Genomic DNA, 24,356 nt, shown 5'->3' on the forward strand with positions numbered 1-24,356 from the left:
CATAGTAGAAAATATCCCTCAAAATAATAGCACATTTCAGACTGACTTAAAATGAAGGTATCAATGAATAAATAAGTAAATAAATAAACAAGAAAATACGAATTAAGGAAATACATACATGCATTAAAAAAATGCAGAAATAAACAAAACTAAATGAATAAAAAGAAACATACAAAAAATAAATAACCACAAAAATAAATACATAAATACATTACTATATAAAAAAATGAACAAATGCATAAATAAACAAGATAAACAAAACTAACTGCAATAAATAAATAAATAAATAAGGAAATGAATACATACAAATCAAATAAAATAATTACATAAAGAAATAAGGAACCAAATAAATACCTAAATACATAATATATAAAAAAATAAATCAACAATTAAGTGAAGAAATAAGAAAACAAATAAATGACTAAATAAATGCATAAGTAAATAAAAAATGAGAAAATAAATCTATCAATACAAATAAATACATAAACAAATAACCATGTCACTAAATACCTAAATAAATACAGAAACAAATAAACAACAAAAATAAACGTCAATAAAAAGGAAATACATTAAATAAATAAATAAACAAATAAACACAAAAATAAATAAATAAATGAACAAATGCATAAATAAACAAGATAAACAAAACTAACTGCAATAAAAAATAATAAATAAATAAATAAATAAGAAAATAAATACATACAATAAAAAATAATAAATAAATAAATAAATAAGAAAATAAATACATACAAATTACATAAAGAAATAAGGACGCAAATAAATACCTAAAAACATAAATATGTAAACAAATAAATCAACAACAAAGAAATAAGAAAACAAATAAATGACTAAAGAAATACATAAGTAAATAAAAAATGAGAAAATAAATCTATCAATCAATACAAATAAATAAATTAACAAATAACCATGTCACTAAATACCTAAATAAATACAGAAACAAATACACAACAAAAATAAACGTCAATAAAAAGGAAATACATTAAATAAATACATACATAAATAAATACATAAATAAATAAACAAATAAACACAAAAATAAATAAATAAATGAACAAATGCATAAATAAACAAGATAAACAAAACTAACTGCAATAAAAAATAATAAATAAATAAATAAATAAATAAATAAATAAGAAAACAAATACATACAAATTACATAAAGAAATAAGGAAGCAAATAAATACCTAAAAACATAAATATGTAAACAAATAAATCAACAACAAAGAAATAAGAAAACAAATAAATGACTAAAGAAATACATAAGTAAATAAAAAATGAGAAAATAAATCTATCAATCAATACAAATAAATAAATTAACAAATAACCATGTCACTAAATACCTAAATAAATACAGAAACAAATAAACAACAAAAATAAATACGTCAATAACAAGGAAATACATTAAATAAATAAATAAATAAATAAATAAATACATACATAAATACATTTTCGCTTTGCAAATCTTCCCTTTGCTTCACGGAAGTTATTTGTGTTGATTCCACCTTAAAAAAAAAAAAAAAAAAAAACACCTCTGCGCAGAAGCTAAATGCCCGTTTGGAGCGCAATGCTATTCCAGGGGTGTTGCTGCAATTACTGCATTGCAGTTGATCTTCAACAAGCAGCCGGCGGGGAGTAATATGTTCTACATATATAAGAAGTAAGGAAAAAAAAAATCTCTCTCTCACTTGTCCTCCTCGCAGGTAATCTTTATTCATGCGCACGTCTCTCCTCCTCCTCCTCCTGCTGCTGCTGCTGCTTCCTCTTCACCTTCGATGATTGCAAAGAACATCAAGTGTTTGCGTGATGGCCATTGCACAGGCAGCCAAACAGACTGAATTATCAAGCGCGCCTGACCATTCAATAGCAACAGTCCTTTTTTTGGTTGAATATTCTGCTCTTACATACCGACGTGGGTTCCTCTCGAGGGCCGAGAAAAAATTCTGCATGATTGCAACTGATATTTGAGACAAACCGGGTGACAGTTCCACCATTGTTTGTGTTTTTCCATTTAAGGTTGCTCATTTGTATAGACTTATAGACACACATTTACAACACACACACACACACACACACACACACACACACACACACACACACACACACACACACACACACACACACACACATTCCTGTTTGAATGGTTTTGTGAGGTCCAGATAACTCCAGGTAAGGGGTGAGGACCACAGTTGCTGATAAGTTCAGAGATCTAGTGTTACATTTGAACACAAAATGTCACCCCATTTCCCACTTCAACTTCTTTAAAAACAAAGAAATAAAAAGTGGACTTGAAACTGAAATAACAGCAGGAGTGAGGTTTCTGAATGGGTACATTCAAAGTCCTCACCCCTGTAGTGAATTAGTCTAAAAAACCGTTTTACTTTTTGTGGTATGAACTTTTTCCTCTCATTAACCACGCACACACACACACATAAACACACACAGTGAGTAAAAAGTGTGTGTATCCAATTGAAATGAAAATACACACCAAAACATCATTTTGGGTGAATTTGTGAGGAGCTCTCTGAAACTTTAACAGATGCATATAAAGACCCTCTAGAAGCCTTTAGAATGAAAAACTTGTGAGGACCGGCCAAAAGGTCCTCACTTGTCAAAAATGTCCTCACTACGGATGGAATAAAATGTTAGAGGTCCTCACAAGACTAGTCATACAAACAGAAACACACATACGGAAAAGTATTAAAAAGTACAAAATAGTATTTCTGAAGATCATTTTGTAGCAGTTTGTTGTTCCATTAGTGTAGCCGTTTAGAACAGCTATGCTAATTCCCATTAGCCCGCGAATGGTGTTTTGCATAACACATTAGCATTAAGCTTGCAGGGTTTGCATGAGAAAGGATTATATCACGGGTGTCAAAGTCATTTTTTTGCCGCGGGCCACATTGTCGTTATGGTTTCCTCTCGAGGGCCGTTATGAATTTGGGGAAGCCATTAGAATGTTTAAATCCCTTCAAATATTACATATAGAGCACACAGCAAATTAATGAATAACTCGTTTTCAAATCTGAAGTCAAGAATAATGACTTTTATTGTGGTTGACATCCAAAAATATGAAATTTTGGCTCAGATTTTAGCAATCATCATGGAATTTAACAAGTTTGATTTGCTTTTGCGGGCCGGAAAAAATGATGTGGCGGGCCGGATTTGGCCCGCGGGCCTTGACTTTGACACCTGTGGATTATATGGTTCGGGTGAACACTTGTGTGTTGAAATTATACAATGTTTATTTTAATTGTATGTATTTATTTATTGGGCGGGGTTAAAGTGGCAGTTTGATATGGTTTTAATGTGACAAAACCGGTTACGACCTTTGTACGGTGTGAGGTATGGATTTCTGTTTTTGATTGTCTTTAAATGTCAGTTGCCGTTTTCTCCTTTCTATTTTTTTAATTTTTTTAATTTGTATGTGTGAGATTGTGCCTCAGTGTACGGCTTTGTGATGGCAGGTTAAGTTGACGGATTGCTGTCAACAAAGCTTTTTTTGGGGGGAGGTGCTAAGCTAGGGATGACGCGTACGTGTGTTGTGTGTGTACTTTCACTCCAATCATTTAAATGCGTCGACAAACAAAGTGACAGCGATAGGAAGACTTTAATGGCAACCCACGGGGTAAACACATTAATCAGACGGTGGGTTGGAGGCAGCTGTACTCCAATTAGACACTTTGCGGTGTATGTGTGTGTGTGTTACAGTAAATAGATGGATTTTTTTCTGTGTTTGGATGATTGGATATTTAGGTGGGTGTGCGCGTAACTTTACGACAGTAAAGGATGGCGGGATTGTTGGCTCAAAGGGGAGATTGTGAAGTGGATGTTGAGAAGGTCGACGCCTGGGTGGGTGGATTGGAAGCGTTTTGTGTTTGGATGGATGGAAATCCGGATGGATTATGGCATTTTTGGCGGGATGTTTCATATGCGTGATGATGTCTGCGCAATGCAATATGGAAGAATTACCGGTGGGGAGGGGGGGGGGGGTTGCCTCGGAATTGAGTGAGGTAACGATGTTGTATAACAGAGCTGCTATGGTCATTAGTAAAAATTCCTCCTTGTACAGTGAGACCTCAATTTACGAACTTAATTGGTTCCCAGACAGTGTGTAAGGCGAAAAGTGTGTATCTCAAAAAAAAAAATCCCATAGGAAACCATTAAAATGGGAATAATCAGTTCCCGGGTTTACATAACATTTACTTTTCAACTAAACTACACACACATACCTTATTCTATGTATAATAAATGTGCTATTGTATTGTAATGAAAGAAATACACTGCATTGTATCATAAAGTCACTTTATTTACATTTGTGATGGTCATTTATGGCTTGAGGGAATGGCGTTGGAGGTCGAAGGTCAAAGGGAATTGGTGTTTGGAAAGAGAGGCGCATTACATGAGGACTGTAATTAAAGTAATAAACTGTGCTGTAAAATAGTTTTATTTAGTCGTTGATGGCTTATGTCACCTTCCATAAGGACTGTTGGTAACTTAACCTCTGGTGCTGATCGGTCGTGTGCTTCCGCCGAAGATCACTCCGCCAGCCGTGGTGGGTGTGTATTATGAAAATAGTGCTTATTATAAGGTTTAATTTTCATAAATTTGACGTTTGTAAGACGTAAAGTTTGTAAGATAAGGTGTTTGTAAGTTGAGGTCTCACTGTACTTCTTTCCTTTCATGGTCTTTTTTGATCTTTGATTACTATCAAGTCCAAAATGTCTGTGATGTTCTTATATCATGGTGCCTGGAGAGGTAGGCGTGGCCTGTTTGAACGCATTTGTTATCAAAGGATGACGAGCGTTACCGTTGTTGCCTCGACACACCGCCCGCACAAGTCAATTACATTCCATTAAGTCATTATTTGTTAATCTTATCAAATGTGATTAGCCCTCCAACCCTCCATTTTTTCTTTGAATCGTTACAAGTTGTATTCATGCTTTGGGTCATTTTTATTGGTGCTTTGCATTTGACTAAAGGTATCATACTGCGTGTTTTGGGTGTTTTGGATGCTGTGGAACGTTTTTCTGGTGTCAGTTAGGAGACAGGAAAGTGATGTCGGTTGTCCTTTAAAGCTTTACATGTAAAATATAATCATTGAATTTTCCCCATTGTGGGACTATTAGAGACTTTTTTTCAGCTACTTTTAAGATAAACTGGGAAACATCACGAGGAAAATCAGCAATTGGTCCAGCCGATCTTATTGCACCTGATCCACTGGTGAAAAGGAGGCTTTCATTCTATTTCATTTAGAACTGCTTCGTGTAAAATGTATTTGTCTTATACTCAAACATCATAGAGTCCATGGGGAAAGTTAAGAGGGAACGCTGGCGCGTGTGGCTGCCGCTGCTCACCCATAGAAAAACTTATCCTGTGACTGTAAAGTGACTTTGAGAGTTTTGAAAAGCGCTTATAAATGAAATGTATTATTATTATTATCATGTAAATGTAATGAAAATACGCATGGGTGGGAATTTATGTCTGATTTTGTTATCTGCAACTATGCCACAGATAGCAGGTCTCTGGAAAAAAGTGAGACAAAAATAAACAAATTACAAACAAACCCCAGAGGGAAAAATTGCAAGGAAGGCTGGGAAAGGCGAGAACACTCAGAAAACGGTAAGAAAAGCAAAAAAAACCAGAAAAACGTGAATTGCTTGTCAACTCAAAAGCACAAAACAAGCCGATGCAAACGATGATCAAACAACAAAATAATGAGCTAAAAAATATGTTGAACTAACGTGACGAAAAGCTAGAGGGGGTGGGGGGGATCTGGAAAAATTCAAGCAATTCAAGGCGTGAGCAAGGTTTAATAATCCGACAACCGGGTGTTGGCGCGGCATGGCTTTGAATTTTGAAAGGCAGCTTGGGAACGAGGACGATTAGTGTCGGGTGCGTCTTATGTAAGAACGCCAAGGCTTCAACTGAAGACCGATAAAAAAAATAAATACAACAAAATTAAATACAAGAAAATCTAATAAATTAAATTAAATAGAATAAAATAAAATTAAATAAAATTAAAAATAAAAACGAAGAAAATGAAATAGAAAAAAATAAAATAAATTAAAATAAAATACAATAAAAAAATAAAAACAAAATAAAATAGAATAAAATACATTACAATAAAATAAAATAAAATAAAGAAAAAAAAAAACATCAAAAATAACAAATCAAAAATAAAACATACAAAAATGAAATGAAATAAAATGAAAAATCAAAACAAATAAAATGACATATAATAAAATAAAATAAAAAAAAAAAACACAAAATAAAATAGAATAAAATACATTACAATAAAATAAAATAAAATAAAATAAAGAAAAAATAAATAAAATAAAAAATAACTAATCAAAAATAACAAATAACAAAAAATAAAAAATACAAAAATGAAATGAAATAAAATGAAAAATGAAAACAAATAAAATGAAATAGAATAAAATAAAATAAATTAAAATAAAACAAAAAAAAAAAACACAAAATAAAATAAAAAAAATAAATAAAATAAATTACAATAAAATAGACTAAAATAAAAAATAATGAATAAAAATACATAAAAAATAACCAATCATAAAATAAATAAATAAAAAATTACAAAACGAACTGAAAAAAAAAAAATCATTAAAACAACAAAAAAACAAAGCAAACAGGACAGACACTTAGGAACTGTCCAAAACTGAGATAGAATTGGTCATGAGGTGAAAGGCTTGTCTTGAATTCTAACGGAGAAGCAATTTGAAGGAAGGGGTTCTGGTGGGGTGAGGGGGGTGTGGTAAATCAGCGACGCAAAGTAAGCCAGAAGCAATCCGGGGATATTGAAAAGCAGAGTTATGGCGAAAAGCGGATTAAGAGATGAGAGTGGGGAATGGGGAGGGGGTGTGAAGGTGAGAACAGGTGCAACATCCTGGAAAACAAAAACAGGAAGTTGTTGTTGTAAAAAATATCATTCATCAAAATAGACTAAAATAAATGTAATTTCCATCATAAAAAAAAAAATAGATCCCCCCGCTGACTTCCGGTAACTTTGACAAACATGTCACTTAAAGGACAACCGACGTCACTTTTTTGTTTCTTAACTGACATCAGAAAAACGTTTTATCGCATCTAAAATAGCCAAAACATGCAGTATGATATTTTTATTCAAATGCAAAACACCAATAAAAATGACTTAAAGTGTCCAAAATCTGCAAAAAAATTGAGCTGCGAATTGGGCATTTTCAGAAAGTCCCGCCCCCAGTTTATGACGTCACGACAATACGTCTTGCATTGCTTGAGAATCAAAACAATGGCTTCAGATTCGGAGAATATGCTTTCTTGTTACACCTCCTGTTATGAATATGATTCAAATAGTTCTGAAGAGGAAAGCATACATGTTTGCAATCGATTAAAGAATTTATTCCATGCCATTTTGAGGCAACATTGGGGAGAAACGATCACCAGAAAAGAGGGACAAAATGGCGACCTCCTGTGGCAACCTCCGTTGCCACAGGCTGATAAATTCCTTATATGGAGCTTGGACACCCTCTTCTGGCGGCTTTTGGGTGCAACACAAGGTTTTCAGACCAAACAATACAGCAAAATACATTGACGTGATGTAAGGACTGCTACAATGTGTCTTTTTTTGGGTCAGGGGGCGTTCCTTTATCAGAATCAGAATCAGAATCAGAATCAGAATACCTTTATTCGTCCCGCAATGGGGAAATTTGCAGTCCACAGCAGCAATTGAAGAGGGATGGGGTTGGGGTGGGAGTGAAAGGATAGAAAACAAGATATTCTAAGCATAACAAAATAAAAATGTCAACTGTATACTGTGCAAATGTAGATGTGCAAAAACCGTTCTATAAACAAGACTGTACATAGTGCAGAATCAAGAGATGCATTTAGATATATTGCAACAACCCATATTTACAAGTGTCCAGTTTTTTTTTTTTTTTCACATGTGATCATTGGGAATTGTGAAGCCTGACAGCAGTCGGTAGGAACGAGCGGCGGTACCTCTCCTTCTTGCAGCGCGGGTGTAATAGTCTCTGGCTAAAGGAGCTACCCAGAGCTGTCAGGATGGGCAGGAGGGGGTGGGAGGGGCTGTCCGTCATAGCTTTTAGTGACGTCACGTACGGACTCGTCACCAACTCAAACACAAGACTTCCTGAATATTCAGCGCAAGTCTTAAAACATAAAATATAGCTATATAGCGGTGGAATCTTTGTAAAATACGCTCAGTAGAAGTCATTTGAAGCCATTTTACAAATTATGGACACAAGTTGTCTGGAGACGTCGGTTGTCCTTAACAGTCTGCTTCTGTGCGCTACTTGCAGGAAACGTAATTCTATTCGAGAATGCTCTGGAGCCTACTTCACTCATTTTGCCCCTTTGTGGAAGGGAAAAAAACATTGCCAGAGGCTTTGGTTAGTGCGTTATCGGCACCCAAGCAAAAATAAAAAATAAAAAAAAAGAATACATTCGGGAACACAGGCAGCACTGTTGATGAGTACTTAGCTAACTACTCAATACTTAGCAAACTTAGTAACTCTGGAACTCACTTCCTCCCAACATTCGTAACATCGATTCTCTTCCCACCTTCAAATCTGATGGGTTAAAAGTGATCGTTTGTTCCTGGTTCATCGCTTTTCAGGGTGTTAGAAGTGGGATGGTGAAATCAGCAGGAAGCCAGGTATTGAACAGACGAATTTATTTTAATCTTGTAGACAGCAGGGACATTGTGAGGTCGGTTGAGGAGAGTCAGAGAGGAAAGAGAGAGAAAGACGAACGTGGAGAGCATTTATAAGACGGACAGGGTGTGACGCAATCGGATATGACGTAATGGGATGTGACATCATGTAAAGGCAGGCAGGATATGACGTATCAGGAAGTCCAAGAAAAACAAAACGATGCAAAAAGATGTTCGTATAGCGCACAGGTGTCAAAGTCAAGGCCCGCGGGCCAAATCCGGCCCGCCACATCATTTTTTTTCGGCCCGCGAAAGCAAATCAAACTTGTTAAATTCCATGATGATTGCTAAAATCTGAGCCAAAATGTCATATTTTTGGATGTCAACCACAATAAAAGTCATTATTCTTGACTTCAGATTTAAAAACGAGTTATTCATTAATTTGCTGTGTGCTCTATATGTAATAGTTGAAGGGATTTAAACATTCTAATGGGTTCCCTAAATTCATAACGGCCGTCGAGAGGAAACCATAATGACAATGTGGCCCGGGGCAAAAAAATGACTTTGACACCCCTGGTATAGCGAATTAGCACAACAAAATCCCATCTCAAAACCCACCTATTTAAAATTGCATTTTCTGTGTAGCTCTATCTCTTGTTTCTATTTATAATTATGTTTTATTTCTTGTATTCTATTTATTATTATATATATGCTTGTCTGTGACTGTAGTGTTCTTGAGAGCTTTGAAAGGCGCTTAAAATGTATTATTATGATAATGATGATGATGATGATGAGATTATTATTATTATTATTATTATTATTATTATTATTATTAGCTAGCCCAAATATTTTTCATGTCAGCAAAATCCTTTACTTGCAAGAAAGTCCTTGCAACTCCTCTCCTGGTAGAATTTTGTTATTTTTTATTCATTTTTTTATAGTAACTTTTCATTTTTGAGCATTGTGTGAAAGGTTATTTTTTGATTTTCTTTCCCACCTGAAGTCCCTTCCATGCCAGCATATCGACTATAAATGTAATCTACTGTGTTGGCTTTCATGCTTGAAGAGCTCCTCCAGTCACCTCCACAATTCCACCCAAAAAAAAAATAAAAAATACTCAAAGTAGAAAGCGTCACGCATCTGCCGAGGCTCAGGCGGAGTATTTAGTCGCCATTGAACCGATATCAAGCTCATTCTTTGAGCGCACGCCTTCCTGCCTTGCGTGCCGTTATTTATTTTATTGATTTATTCATTTATTTTTCAACGTAGCACAGCTGCCGGCACTCCAGGTAGCTACCGTAGCTCAATATGGACATGTGCTTTGCATCGTCCATCATTAAGTATTTGCTGCGATTCCTTTTTTCCAGCTCCTTGTTTACTATCCATGTGCTTGTATATGTTTAGGTGTTAATTAGGGTCAGCTTTCAGAAATATATTTTCAAAATGGTGCATGACGACAGAATATCACGTCATGTCAGCGGGTGCACCGCATTAACATACCTGTACGGCCGCTGAATTGATATCGCTTCAATATTTGATGTTTAAAAAAAGTAAATAAATAAATAAAACCGCCGGAATAATGGCGTTAGGCAAGGCCGGAACAATGCAACATGACGCGGGACAATTAGCTGAGGGAAATTGGCGAGGAGAAAGGAGCCGCTTCATTTCCTATGCGGACAAATGAACAAGCACGGCTTTCCAATTTATGCCTTTGGACGCCAATCTTGTCCAGGGAGATTGATTGTTCATGTCTGTGTAGACATCAGGACAGTGTCAATTGTTTTTTACTTTTTTTGGGGGGTTGAATCCATTGAAAGAACATCCTTGTTGCTGGTGAAGAGCTGCTAGGGGGGTGGGAGGGTCGTCACATAATTCAGAGCTCTCCTGTAACCTTCCAGACGTATAGAACATTGCTGTCCTGAATAGGACAGATTCAGTACTAGCCAGAGGAAAAAAAAAAAAAATAAACAATATTGTTGCTTTTTTGTCTAATTTTGGTACATTTTAGATCTGTGATTTGAGGTTTTATTTTTGGTGGCAATGATGAGACCCCCTCTCCAAAAAAAAAAGCAGGAAGAGGGTGTTTGCCGAGTTGACTGACTGACTGAGGTCGAATATTTTATTATTATTATTTTATTATATTATTTTTTTCCCAAGATGGCGCCTGAGTAGGAAGCTGTCAGCAAGTGCTCTCATGAGCCTGTCCATCACCATAGCAAACAATTGTTATTATTTAATATTTAATTTATGTAATAATTTATTTAATATTTAATTATTTAATTTGTATTATTATTTTATTTATTATTATTATCATCATTATTATTTTTATTATATAAATCAATATGTATGTAGTGTATTTTGTACAGTCGCCCCCATTTCAATGTCAGATAACTCCAGACCCTTACAATTTAGGAATTAACTATTTTTTTCTGATGAAAGAAGAGAGTGTAAGGTTTATTACACTACGTTGAATGTTCCTGTAGTCCTAAAACTAAATAATGTGTGGTTCTTGCAATTTGAGTGAAAATGACAAAAACCCTCACGCATGAGTCGCACACATTTTAGCGCATCATCTGAATGAGTTAAGAGCAAAAGGAGCAGAGAAGGTGCCCAATTAATATCATATCGCCCATAGAACACAGCATAGTTGTATGCTCTTTTGTTATTGTTGATTTAGAACAGCTATGCTACTTTCTGTTAGCCAGCTAATAGCGTTTCACATTATATTTTAGCATAAAGCTAACAAGCTTTACATCAGGGGTGTCAAAGTCATTTTTTGCCGTGGGCCACATTGTAGTTATGGTTTCCTCTCGAGGGCCATTATGAATTTGGGGAACCCATTAGAATGTTTAAATCCCTTCAAATATTACATGTAGAGCACACAACAAATTAATGAATATGAATTTTCAAATCTGAAGTCAAGAATAATGACTTTTATTGTGGTTGACATCCAAAAATATGAAATTTTGGCTCAGATTTTAGCAATCATCATGGAATTTAACAAGTTTGATTTGCTTTCGCGGGCCGAAAAAAATGATGTGGCGGGCCGGATTTGGCCCGCGGGCCTTGACTTTGACACCTGTGCTTTACATGCAAAGGGATTATATGGTTAGGTTGAACATTTTGGTGTTCAAATATACATTTTTTGATCGTGATTTTGTAGTTCAGAAACAAAGACGGCATGTTTTCACATACATCCATTTTTCCCCAATCGCTGCTCATTACAGCAGCCTCCATTTTGTATCTCCACTTGCCCGTTAATTTATTATTCGTCGTGATCATTCCATCACGTCTGGCCTGAAACCAAATCATTTTTCTCAATAAAACTAAACCGTAATTGCAGCGTTGCGTATTGCGACGGATGACCGCACTCATCATGTCTTCATCACATCGCCCACCCCGCGCGTGACATTTTTAATGCAATAAGCACAAGAGGAGCAACATCATAATAAGAAAAAAAATAATAATAATAATGACACGGCCTCCACTGGCGGGGAAGATGAAAAGTAATTATCGGAAAAACAGTAGAGAATTTCACAGCGGGGTTAAAAGTAAATAACTTGAGGGGAGGTGCACAAACGAATGACGTTCATCACTTCCTGCCGGGCTGAAGAAATAAATATTATCGTGGCCTGCAGGGCGCAAATCAACAGGAATAAAAGATGCTCGACACGGAGGGAGCGCACACGCCAATGATATTTGAGTCGGGAAAAATGGAGATGTCGCCTTCCCCCCTTCCCGAGTCAAATCCTATTTTATTGCTACGAAATATGTTTTGAGTTTGCCGTTTATGGGGAAAAAAACGACACGAATCAAGTAAACAGTGCATACTTCAATATGCATCAACAGAAGTTCCCCAAAGTTTGCCAATTTAATTCATTTACTGCTATTCCGGAATTTATTCGGGAATTGAAAAGCATAACATGAAGCACCATTATTGAATTTGTTCGGGTTTTGTTAAGATTGGTTAAACAGTTTTTTTTTTCCGATGAAAGTTTTTAACGCTCTATTGAATGTTTATGTACAGTGATACCTGGCCTACAAACTGAGTTGGTTCCCAGACAGAGTGTGTAAGGCGAAAAGTGTGTATCCCAAAAATTAATTTCCCATAGGAAACCATTAAAATGACAATAATCCGTTCCCAGGTCCCCATAAAATATAATTTTCTACTTTCTAATTTTCTAAGCCTTAAAATGACACAAAATATACCTTATTTTATGTATAATAAATGTGCTATGGTATTTGAATGAAAATGACAAAAACCCTGGCAATGGAGTGGACATATTTTGGCACATTGTCTGGCAGTGAATGAATACCAATTGACAACACAGATATCAAGTTAATATAAATTAGCATGGCGGCTCCGCTAATTGAAATGTAGTGGTCTCAAATCATCTTTCCTCATTGAAACAAATGGAAATGCCATTAATCTGTTCCGGTCACTGTACATCGTTATAATACCTGTCCATGTTAAGCACTTTGTTGCAGGTTCAGCTGTCGTTAAAGCACTATATAAATCAATATGTATTGTATTGCAAATATGCATGGCTTACGAATAAGCCATTAGCATTAGCATTAACCTCTTGCTTCATTTGCCAAAATACTTCCACTAGAAGTTGCATCAAAATGTTATAAGGGTCTTTTGAGGTTATAGACACATCACAATCAAGCATGCTTCACTGCTAGCATGATATTATCACATGACTTGCTCTCTCGACGTCGTCCGAAATTTCCAGACTAAATAAAATGACGTGACGCTTGTTGACGTGGCGGCCATGAGACTGGCACGACTCGCCAAGTCGTTTACGGCAAAAAACATCGGCCTCAGCAGTTTTAGGGATTGAAGTGACGTGCGCGGAATATTAAAAGCAAAACGACGCGCGCACTTCTTTATTATTCTTTATTTTATTTGATAGCACTCGATCTGCACTTGCGTGTGTGGCGTGCGGATGAGAGTGTGAGAGGTTATAAAAACCTTTCTCAGCTAAACATGCTTTTTGTGATTTAATGTCTCTCCTCTCACACACACCGGACGGTTAATAAAGTGTTGCACTTTACGCTAATTAAAGTCATAAATGGTTAATGTGAGTTATAATGGCATGTGTGGGCCATCGACGCGACTTCTTTTAGGACCCTTTAAGTTCCTCAGGTCTGTCCACTCGCTAGCCTCTTCAGCCTACGGCCATCGGGTAGGAGACTACGGAGTGTCCGAGCCAAGACCAACAGGCTAAAGGACAGTTTGTGCCACCAGGCAGTCAGGAGACTCAACTCCCTCCCAGCCCTGCCCCCCTGTCCTTTCCCACTGCCACACTCACTGAACTCTGAGTACACACTACACGCTGTACTATCATGCCGAACTCTATTTTTTTTTCTGCAAACCACCTTTTTTTCTTGTTTGTTTTTGCATTACTACACTACGTCACTTTACATACGACACTACCTCACTTTACATTAAGAAATGACATGTATTGTCTGTTTTTTTAGCCATATTATAAGTGCCTTGCACGCTGGGTCAGAGAGGACATTAATTTCATCTATGCTGTATGTCATGCGTATAAGCATATTTGACAACAAAGCTGACTTTAACTTTAGAATGTCCTCTCTCATATCCTCTCACAGTTTTCCCTGTCTGATCTGCTGCTACCTAACATAAGAAGCAAACATTCATGGCGATTTATTATTTGCCTTCAACGTCTCACACTTTTCGCTCAAGATCTGTTCCGAATAACATATTTTTCGCAAGTATCAAAGACAGTCTTTGTCGTAATGTTGTTTCACGTACGCGCTTGACAAGGAGCGCGACGGTACTGACATGAAGGGCGCCCTTGAGGAGGACCCACAATGCATCTTGCACCCACTCGTTTGTTTGTTTGATGCCTTTAGAGGCTAGCGCGGGGAAAAAGATGACAGCTGAGGCAAAGGAAAAGTCTAATTACGACTGGCATCTTATTTTTTTTTATTTCATCCTCCTGCGCGCCAGCACGTGCGATGATTCATACAGTCTAGCCGGCTTTCAAAACAAAAGACCAATCGCCGAGATTTGAATGCGCAGGGAGTCAAAATAGTGTGTCAAAAATGCTACATCTACATAGCAAGAAAAAAAAAAAAGATAATGTGACAAGGGGGAAGAAAATATCTCGATATATTGCCATCAATGGCGTTGAGGAAACGAGACCAAAGCATTACCTGTTGCTTTGCAAATGTCAATATGGCTTTTCTGTCTTCACAACAACATGTTTTACTTTTGTCAACAGAAAGGTTAGCTTGTTTTGAGCCAACAGTGTCGTTATTCTTTGGCTGACGTGGAGTGCCATTCCCGAATTCGTTCGGGTTTTGGTTTTTATTGCGGGGGTGCTGATAAAGCGCTGGTCAGACCTCTGGCAATGTTTTTTTTTTTCCCCTCCCATGAAGGGGCAGCATTTGCCTTTTGTCCATGTTAGCGCTTTGTTACAGCTTCAACTGTTGTTAAAGCGCTATATAAATCAATATGTATGTTTCATTTTGTACATCCGCCCCCATTTCAAGCTCAGATAACTTCAGACCCATATAACTTAGGAAGTAACTCTTTTTTCTGATGAAAGAAGTCTAAGTTTTTTTTTTTACGCTGAATTGAATGTTTATGTAGTCCTAAAACTCAATTTTCTGTGGGTCTTGCAATTTGAGTGACAATGACAAAAACCCTGGCACCGGAGTGGACACATTTTTGCACATGTCTGGCACTGAATGAGTTAACATTTATCATAAAAGCAGAATGTATTTTTAAACTGCTTTTTTCCTCAATCAAAATATATTTTATTCTCTTATTTCTTCATTTATTTTGGACCTGCACTTTATCATTATTATCATTATTATATTATTATTAGATTTTTATACATGATCACTTTTTTCAAAACACAGACTTCCTATTTTAATATTTCACTATATTACAATAAAATGCCTAAAAATATGAGCATAGGTCATTAAAGCAATAGATTTTTTTTTTATATTGTTTGATGTTACACTAAATTGCAGACAAATATAATACATCGCCGTGCATCACTGCATCGATCCGCGACTGCTCAATTTCACTGCTGCCGACTCCTTCGCAGTTTACGCTTTTGTCAATAAGCAAAAATATCCAGCCATTAAAAACCGGATGCACTTGAGTCGGTTTTCCCGATACTAACGCCATCAGCACTTTGCCCGACGTCTAATGACCTTGTTTGTCTTAAGTTTTGACAACTAGCAAATCTTTATTTTTTTTGTTGTTTTCATTTAAAGAGGCTAACGAGTGATTGTCTTGTGCAGTTCATTGCACATCATTTTGTTAAATTGAATAAATAAATACACTGTAAAACCCAACAAGTTGAAAGTACTCAATTTTTTTATGGCAACTGATTACGTCAAAATTTTTGAGTACAGTTTACTCAAAAGTTTTGAGTAACCTGTAACAGGTTTTGAGTAACAGGTTACAGGTTACTCAAAACTTTTGAGTAAACTGTACTCAAAAATTTTGACGTAATCAGTTGCCATAAAAAATTTGAGTACTTTCAACTTGTTGGGTTTTACAGTGTAGATAATTGAAGATGAAAATCAAAAGCAAAAATGACCGTCTGCCACTATTTAACGTGTCCTCGTTTAACCCCTGATGAAGTTTGGATGTTCTAGGAGGCTTTTCCTGACCAAAGTCTTGTGCTATAGATTCATATGAATTGGAATCATAGAGGTAAAAAGTTATGACTTGTATTTTTATGGCAAAAGGGGGTAAAATGGAGCTCACACCCCCAAAATAAATGAATAAAAAATGAAAAATACAATTTAAATGAATGACTGGAAGTTTGTGAGGAACTAGCTGGTGTTCTTTGAGTTACGACACCACTAGAGCGCCGCCGCCGCCGCCCTGGATGAAAAGATGACTTTAGTTTCCCTAACAATGTTGGCGAGGCGGTGACGACGACGACGACGAGAAGGCAAGATGACGAATAAATGAAGACAACAAACAATTTGCAGCCTTGCCGGCGGCGGCGGGACAGCGAGCGGCTGCTTAGCAAATGTCAGACTGAGCTCACATCAATGGTGGCGACCTGTCACCCGGCATGAATGCGACACGCCTCATGTTTTATTCACCAGGATGGCAACAGCAACAGCGGTAGTGTGGAAGCAAGTCAAATAATCATGGGGGGGGGGGGGGGGACACCAAAATATAAATAAAATAAAACATGTAAAACGAAATGCTTGCCTGCTACATGACCAACATTATTAAAAATAAAATAATTAAAAAAAAATACTGCTACATTGCCTTTCCAGCAGCTCCTGTATTTTCTTTTTCCACTTCTTTCTTTCCTTTCCTAATTTTCAACATTCATAACATTCATAACTAACTTTCAACATTCATAACTGGAATGTTGATGACATGGAAATATGCTACTCAATTCTGTGTATTTATTTTATTATTGACCTTCAGTGTATGAGCTAACTAGCTAACTAGCGATGTAGCTATATAGCTATTTAGGTGGTTAGCTAGCTATCTGTTGGCTATCTATTAGCGATCTCCTAGCTGGCTAGCTAGATTTCTATCTATTTCCGGGTAGAGTGAACGCTGGCGCGAATGGCTGCCGCTGCTCACCCGCACCAAAAAAAAAAAGTTCTAATCCCGTGACTGTAAAGTGTCCTTGAGACTTTTGAAAGGCGCTTAAAAAGTAAATGTATTATCGGGGAATTTTTTCATACGAGTATTCAATTATATTTTATTTTATTTTATTTTGGTTTAAGAGCTAGTTTTTTTCAAAAGTTTACATTAAGTTAATATTAATTGTAGATGTATTTATTTTTTAATATGATGTATTTGTGAAGCGCAAGTCACAAAGAAAAATGAATCGTTATAGCATCATTTCATCAAGTTAATTGCAGTTTTGGACAATAATCAAATGTGACAAATATAAATAACGCAATAAACTACGAGCTCCGGTCTTCATTCAAAATGGCGGCTTGAAATCAAAATGGCTGGCTCCCAGACTGCACGTAAATGCCAATTAGCTTCAAGCTTTGTAAGCTAGCTGTTTTGTCATCAATACACATGGTGTATTTTTTCTTCTTTTTCAATGTTACGACTTTACCCACAAAGTGCGTTGTTTAAAACAGACGGACATACTTGAAAGATGCTCCTCTCTGTTCATCAGTGCGGCACTAAGATTAGTTCTTGTAAATTAGCTACGCTCAACAAATTGGGACCGATTATGTTCTGATCTACTGTTTAGAATCTGTTTTGCTTTGGACTAGACTGAAATGTTGTTGATTGTTTAATATTCTTCATCCATCGCTCCGGTGCTTTAAAAAATGAATCCATCAGTGTAGCTGTCATCCAGATCGAAAAAAAAGTTCCTCTAATAGTCAGTGTGGAAAAGGAGCATGGAGCTTTCTAGAGGTCAATTATGGCCGCCTATCAATTTCATTCACACTTTAATGAAGTGCCGCCGCGGGTCGTAAAACAGCCGCCGGACGCATCCGTCATATTTATGGTCCTTTTCAGACTCTCCCCCCGATTTTTTTTCTTTTTTTCGGGGAGGGATAGACAGCGATGGTGGCGATTATGAGGGAGGTGGGCAATGTTAACTTAATGTGGCATAGTTCTATTTTTAGTTTCAAGGTGTGTTCGGGGGGAAGTGGTGGTTGGCCATGGGAGACAAATTGAGTCAAACAACAAAGTGAAACACCACTGAAGTCGACAGGCTTGAAAAACACGGGTTTAAAGTCACTTAAAGGACAATCGACACCATTTTTTTTGCTTCCTAACTGACGGCAGAAAAACGTTTTAGAGTATCTAAAATACCCAAAACACACAGGAGGATATTTTTAGTTAAATACAAAACACCAATAAAAATGAGTTAATTCCGAGTTTCCGAAGTTTCCGCCCCCTTGTTCGTGACGTCACGCCATATAATAATATGAATAATATTCGATGTGAGTCTTACAAGTTAAAATTTAGCCATATGCGGTGGAATCTTTGTAAAATACGCTCAGTAGAAGTCATTGGAAGTGATTTTACAAATTATGGACACAATTTGATCGGAGGCTTCGGTTGTCCTTTAAAACAAATGTTTTTTTTGTTTTTTTTTTTAGAGTGCCTTATCGTCCGTGTGCTGGTTACATTATGGTTAAGTTCAAGTTTATGATTGATCCAGGGTTAAATTTAGGTCAATGGTTCAAGTAGGGTATTATTTCCAGTGCCCGCGAGAAGAACGCAAAGCGTCTGGCATGCGGTTCTAAAAAGTGGAGAACAAAAGAATAGCGCAGTGTTGCATCATTCATGTTCACTTCCTCCCCGAGCGAGCGAGCGAGCGAGCTCCTACTGTTAGCAACGTGCTCTCCCGCCAGACTATATTTAACGCACCTTGGTTCAGAAAAAAATGGAGATGCTCACATACACAAGGGAAAACAACAGAAACATATTGCCACTTTTTTTTCTCCCCTTAGAACGGACTCTGATCCGATTGTAGCTGAAACAGAGAGAGAGAGAAAGATATATACGCGATAGAGAAAAGAGAGGGAGAGAGAGAGAGAGAGAGAGAGAGAAAGAGAGAGAGATAGAGAAAGAGAGAGAGATAGAGAGAGGGAGAGAGAGATAGAGAGATAGAGATAGAGAGAGAAATAGAGAAAGATAGAGAGATAGAGAAAGAGATAGAGAGAGATAAAGAGATGGAGAGAGAGCGATAGAGAGACAGAGAGATAGACAAAGATAGAGAGAGGGAGATAGAGAGACATAGAGCGAGATAGCAAGATAGAGAGATTGAGAGAGAGAGAGAGAGAGAGAGAGAGAGAGAGAGAGAGATAGAGAGAGATCAAAAGCGAGAGATAGAGATGGGGAGAGAGATAAAGAGAGACAGAATGATTGAGAGAGGGAGATAGAGAGAGTGAGATAGAGAGACAGAGAGATTGAGAGAGAGAGAGGAAGAGAGAGAGAGAGCGATAGAGAGAGAGATGGAGAGATAGAGAGAAAGAGAGAGATGGAGAGGTAGAGAGAGAACAAGAGAGAGAGAGAGAGAGAGAGAGAGAGAGAGAGAGAGAGAGAGAGAGAGAGAGAGAGAAAGAGAGAGATAGAGAGATAGATAGAGCGAGATAGCAAGATAGAAATATTGAGAAAGAGATAGAGGGAGAGAGATAGAGAGAGATAGAGAGAGATTAAGAGCGAGAGAGAGAGGTAAAGAGATGGAGAGAGAGATAAAGAGAGACAGAATGATTGAGAGAGGGAGATAGAGAGGGAGATAGAGAGACAGAGAGATAGAGAGATTGAGAGAGATAGAGGGAGAGAGATAGAGGGAGAGAGATAGAGCGATAGAGAGATGGAGAGATAGAGAGAAAGAGAGAGATGGAGAGGTGGAGAGAGAACAAGAGAGAGAGATAGATAGAGAGAACGAGAGAGATAGAGAGATAGAGCGAGATAGCAAGATAGAGAGAGAGATAGAGGGAGAGAGATAGAGAGAGATAGAGAGAGATTAAGAGCGAGAGATAGAGAGAGATAAAGAGATGGAGAGAGAGATAAAGAGAGACAGAATGATTGAGAGAGGGAGATAGAGAGAGGGAGATAGAGAGACAGAGAGATAGAGAGATTGAGAGAGAGAGAGAGAGAGAAAGAGCAATAGAGATAGAGAGATGGAGAGATAGAGAGAAAGAGATAGAGAGGTGGAGAGAGAACAAGAGAGAGAGATAGAGAGATAGATAGAGATAAATCGATAGATCAATAAATTGATCGATAAATCGATAGATAAATAAATCAAGTCCACAGTGAGTGACTCACACCCAAACATTGAGCTACTTGACCTGTGGATGCGCCGCAACACGCAACAGCGAGCCCACATGGGCTTTTGAAGCTGCATATACAGTACTTTGTACTTTTAAATCACCACAAACATCTTGAACGAAGGCTCCTGACGAGCAACGCAGCTGCCTTTGTAATTGTTTCGAATCAAATGCTACGCTCGCGTAGCATTCGAGCACTCAAACTCAACAGGAGGCGGCGTCGGGGGTGGGCGGAGGGGGGTTGTGCCGCGGGCAACGTGTAAATCACACGGCGAAGAAGAGTGTCTGAGAGGTAACATTCCCCAGCGAAAGCGTGACAGAGCCTCCGGTATATTAGTGGAACACAAACATCCAGTTGCAAAGGCACGAGTTCACAACTAAAATAAACTCCATTTCTCTTGTCTCACAGCACCAGGACGAGCACTTTTCTTCTACTCGCTGCCGGAGATAAAAGTCGGACGGGCTCCCCGCGGGGAGGGGCCCCCGTTGCCGACGCAAACCTCATTTAGTCACCCTCAAAAAAGCCGACCGGAGCGCAACATCAGAGTTTGGTGGGGGAGGCGAGTATGAGTGGCAAAGTTTCACGTTCGCGGCGGTCAGCGACAAACAAAAATTTAGGGGTTAGCATAATCGCTACGGAACTGCATGTAGCTTTGTCGTAACATAACGAGACAAAGAACATAAAATAATAATAATAATATATTTCATTTATAAGCGCCTTTCAAAACTCTCAAGGTCACTTTACAGTCACAGGATCAGTTTTTCTATGGCTGAGCAGCGGCGGCCACACGCGCCAGCGTTCACTCAACCCGGAAGTAACTCAAATAGATAGAAAGCTAGCTAGCTAATTATAATAATACATTGCATCTACAAGCGGCCCTCAAAACTCTCAAGGACATAGCTAATAGATGGCCCTATAGCTAATAGCTAGCTGGCAAATATGTAGCTAGCTAGGTAGCTCGATAGCTCGCGAGATATTTAGATACAGGCTAATACAATCCGATCAAATTAGCTCAAATAATATCATGCCAGGTTGAATCCAGATCGGCTCTAGATCTGGATCCAAAATTGCTAACAAATTTAGCATTTTGATTTCATCCCTGTCAAATCTCATTTAAGGGTCCTTAATCATCAATTGCTGATCTTAAAAGCCTTAATTTGATGTCATACCCATCCAGTTTGGATCCGATACATTTTTCTGCGGGAGAGCAGCGGCAGCCACGCACCGCCAGCGTTCACTCAATCCGGAAATAAATAGATAGAAAGCTAGCTAGTCAACTAGGAGATAGCCAACATGTAGCTAGCAAGATAGCTAGCCACCAAAATAGCTATATAGCTATTCGCTACTTAGCTAATACACTGAAGGTCACGAATAAAATAAAAACAGAATTGAGTAGCATATATCCATCTCATAAACATTCAATTGCCTTTCAAAAGTCTCAAGATCACTTTACAGTCACATAATCAGCTTTTCTGTGGGTGAGCGGCGGCAGCCTCACGCGCCAGCGTTCGATTATGCCGGAAATAGAGAGAAAGCTAGCTAGTCAGCTAGGAGATAGCTAATAGATAGCCAACAGATAGCTAGCTAGATAGCTAGCCACCCAAATAGCTATATAACTAATAGCTAGCTAATACACTGAAGGTCACTAATAAAATAAATACACAGAATTGAGTAGCATATAATAATAATAATAATAATAATAATAATAATAATAATAATAATACATTAAAATAAACATTCAATGCAGCAAAATAAACCAATATGGCCTACTCACCAAACTGCCTTGTTACAATCCGTATTCGTGTTAACTTGATGTCATCTTTTCCGGGCACTCTTGACTAGGTGTGCCTCATCGTTTCTTTCTATGAGCCGTGTTTAACTTTTTTTGTTCATGGTTTTCTTTCGAAAAAGCATCCATCATTCCGCGGGGATGTAGACAATCCCAGCTGAACTGGTTACCAGCCATTCTGAAAGAAACACATAAGCAAATGAGCACCAAATCTAATAATAATAGTTTTTTTTTAACATGTATATATATATATAGTAACATATTTCAATTCCCTTGCCAACATTGACATGCATCTACACAGGCTCATTGGAGCGACGTTGCTCAATGGTTGAACATCACACGACACCCTTGAGTAAGGAAAAAAAAAATCCTGCTTGACACTCATTAATTCTTTATGCACCGCCAGGCCTGGGGGGACTCTGTGCGCGCACATACACACACATACACGCAATAAAGCATGCACACCGTCTGCCAGCCTACTAACATACTTAAAGCACACGAGACACACAGCTGCTTTGCGGAAGCCGGTTTGACGGAACGGAATTTTCGGGCTTATCTGGATGCGATGCCATTTTTGTCGCGATGCTATCGGCTTGCCGCTTCGCTGTTATCCACAAGTGGTTATGTTGTTATCTCAACGTTATCCTCTTGTTATATAGACTTTAGTTTATTTTTGGGGGGGTGATGTTAAGTTCTGTGGAGCTCTTGTTTTGTTTTTGTTTTTTGACATGCTGTAAATGTTTTCTCTTTTCTGGTATCGTTTTTATTGAATAATTTGTTTAAATGTGTTTAATTTTTTGGGAGGCTATTTTACAGAGGTTTGGAGATTAACTAACTAACTAACTAACTAACTAACTAACTAACTAACTAAGAAATTAAATAACTCACAGATTAACTAAGTAAAAAAATAAAGGAAAAGTAAAACCCAACTGATTTTTACTTCTTTTTAAAGCTATTTTAAAACGTTAGCTATCTAGCTAGTTAGCTATCTAGCTATTTGAATAGCTAGATAGCTAAAAGAAAAGCTGTTTTTTAAACAGCTTAAAAAAGGTAAAAATCAGTTGCGGTTTTACTTGGTATGTATAGATTTGTTTAGATGAGTTGTGAGTTATTTATTTAGTTGCTTAGTTAGTTAGCTAGCTAGCTGGCTAACTTTTTTAAATATCTTTAAAAAAGTACAAATCAGTTGGGTTTTACTTTTGTTTAGTTAGTTAATCTGTGAGTTATTTAATTTGTTAGTTAGTTAATCTGAGCATCTCCAAACCTCTCTAAAATAGCCTCCCAAAAAATGAAATATATGTAAACAAATTATTAAATAAAAACTACACCAGAGAAGAGAAAACATTGACAGCATGTCAAAAAACAAAACAAGAGATCCACAGAACTTAACATCTAGCTAGCTAGCAATGTATAGATAGCTATCCAGCTATCTAAATAGTTGGACAGCAAACAAGCTAGCTAACTAGTTTGACAACTAACTAAGCAACTAAATAAATAATTCACAAATTAACTACCTAAACAAAGAAATAAATAAGTAAAACCCCAACTGATTTGTACTTCTTTTTTTAAGCTGTTGAAAAAAATCCATTTTTTTATGCATGATAGCCTAATGGCTTACTATTATAAATATTAAATAGATAGAAATGAGCTGTTGGTGTTAAAGCGCATTTAGAAACTGCATTTTTGTGTTTTCTTGGGTTGTTGTTCCGTGATATTTTCAGGCACAGTGGTCACAACAGTGGTCAACTTATCATTGAATCGGGTTACAGGGTGAATGAAAGGGTTAAAATGGGCGAGATGAACTGAAATTGTTGTGAGGTAGCCGTTATCCGGCTGACGTGTCATAATCATGTTGTTTGAGGGTTTCGTGGATGATACATGGACGTCATAGCACAAGAACCCAGTCACGGGTGATAAATGCAGACGAATCAGTAGAACGAGCGTAAGGTACATCGAGTGCCTGAGGACGTAATTATATCGGCATCATAAAGTCATGTGATATTCAATTACAATAAGCCTCCGGTGAAAATCAATGGAGTCACAGAGGCTGGAAGGGAGCACAAATTAGTGGCAGAAGTCCACCGAGCCCTCACAGGAGACGACAG

The 24,356-nt window shown here is 37.3% G+C and overlaps 1 protein-coding gene across 1 annotated transcript in view; it reads right to left on the minus strand.

Moving 5' to 3' along the window:
* Nucleotides 1-24,356, minus strand: part of tbc1d32 (TBC1 domain family, member 32) — an 86,210-nt gene that overhangs the window by 2,831 nt on the left and 59,023 nt on the right. Inside the window, exons 41-42 of the mRNA XM_089021775.1 lie at nt 22,237-22,429; nt 1,707-1,788 (exon numbers count right to left, since the gene is read on the minus strand). The gene's annotated coding sequence lies outside the window, so the exon portion shown is untranslated. The remainder of the gene's footprint in view (nt 1-1,706; nt 1,789-22,236; nt 22,430-24,356) is intronic.

This window comes from Hippocampus bargibanti, linkage group LG19 (genome assembly GCF_051943395.1).
Source record: "Hippocampus bargibanti isolate YZ-2025 linkage group LG19, ASM5194339v1, whole genome shotgun sequence".
Classification (NCBI taxonomy): domain Eukaryota; kingdom Metazoa; phylum Chordata; class Actinopteri; order Syngnathiformes; family Syngnathidae; genus Hippocampus; species Hippocampus bargibanti.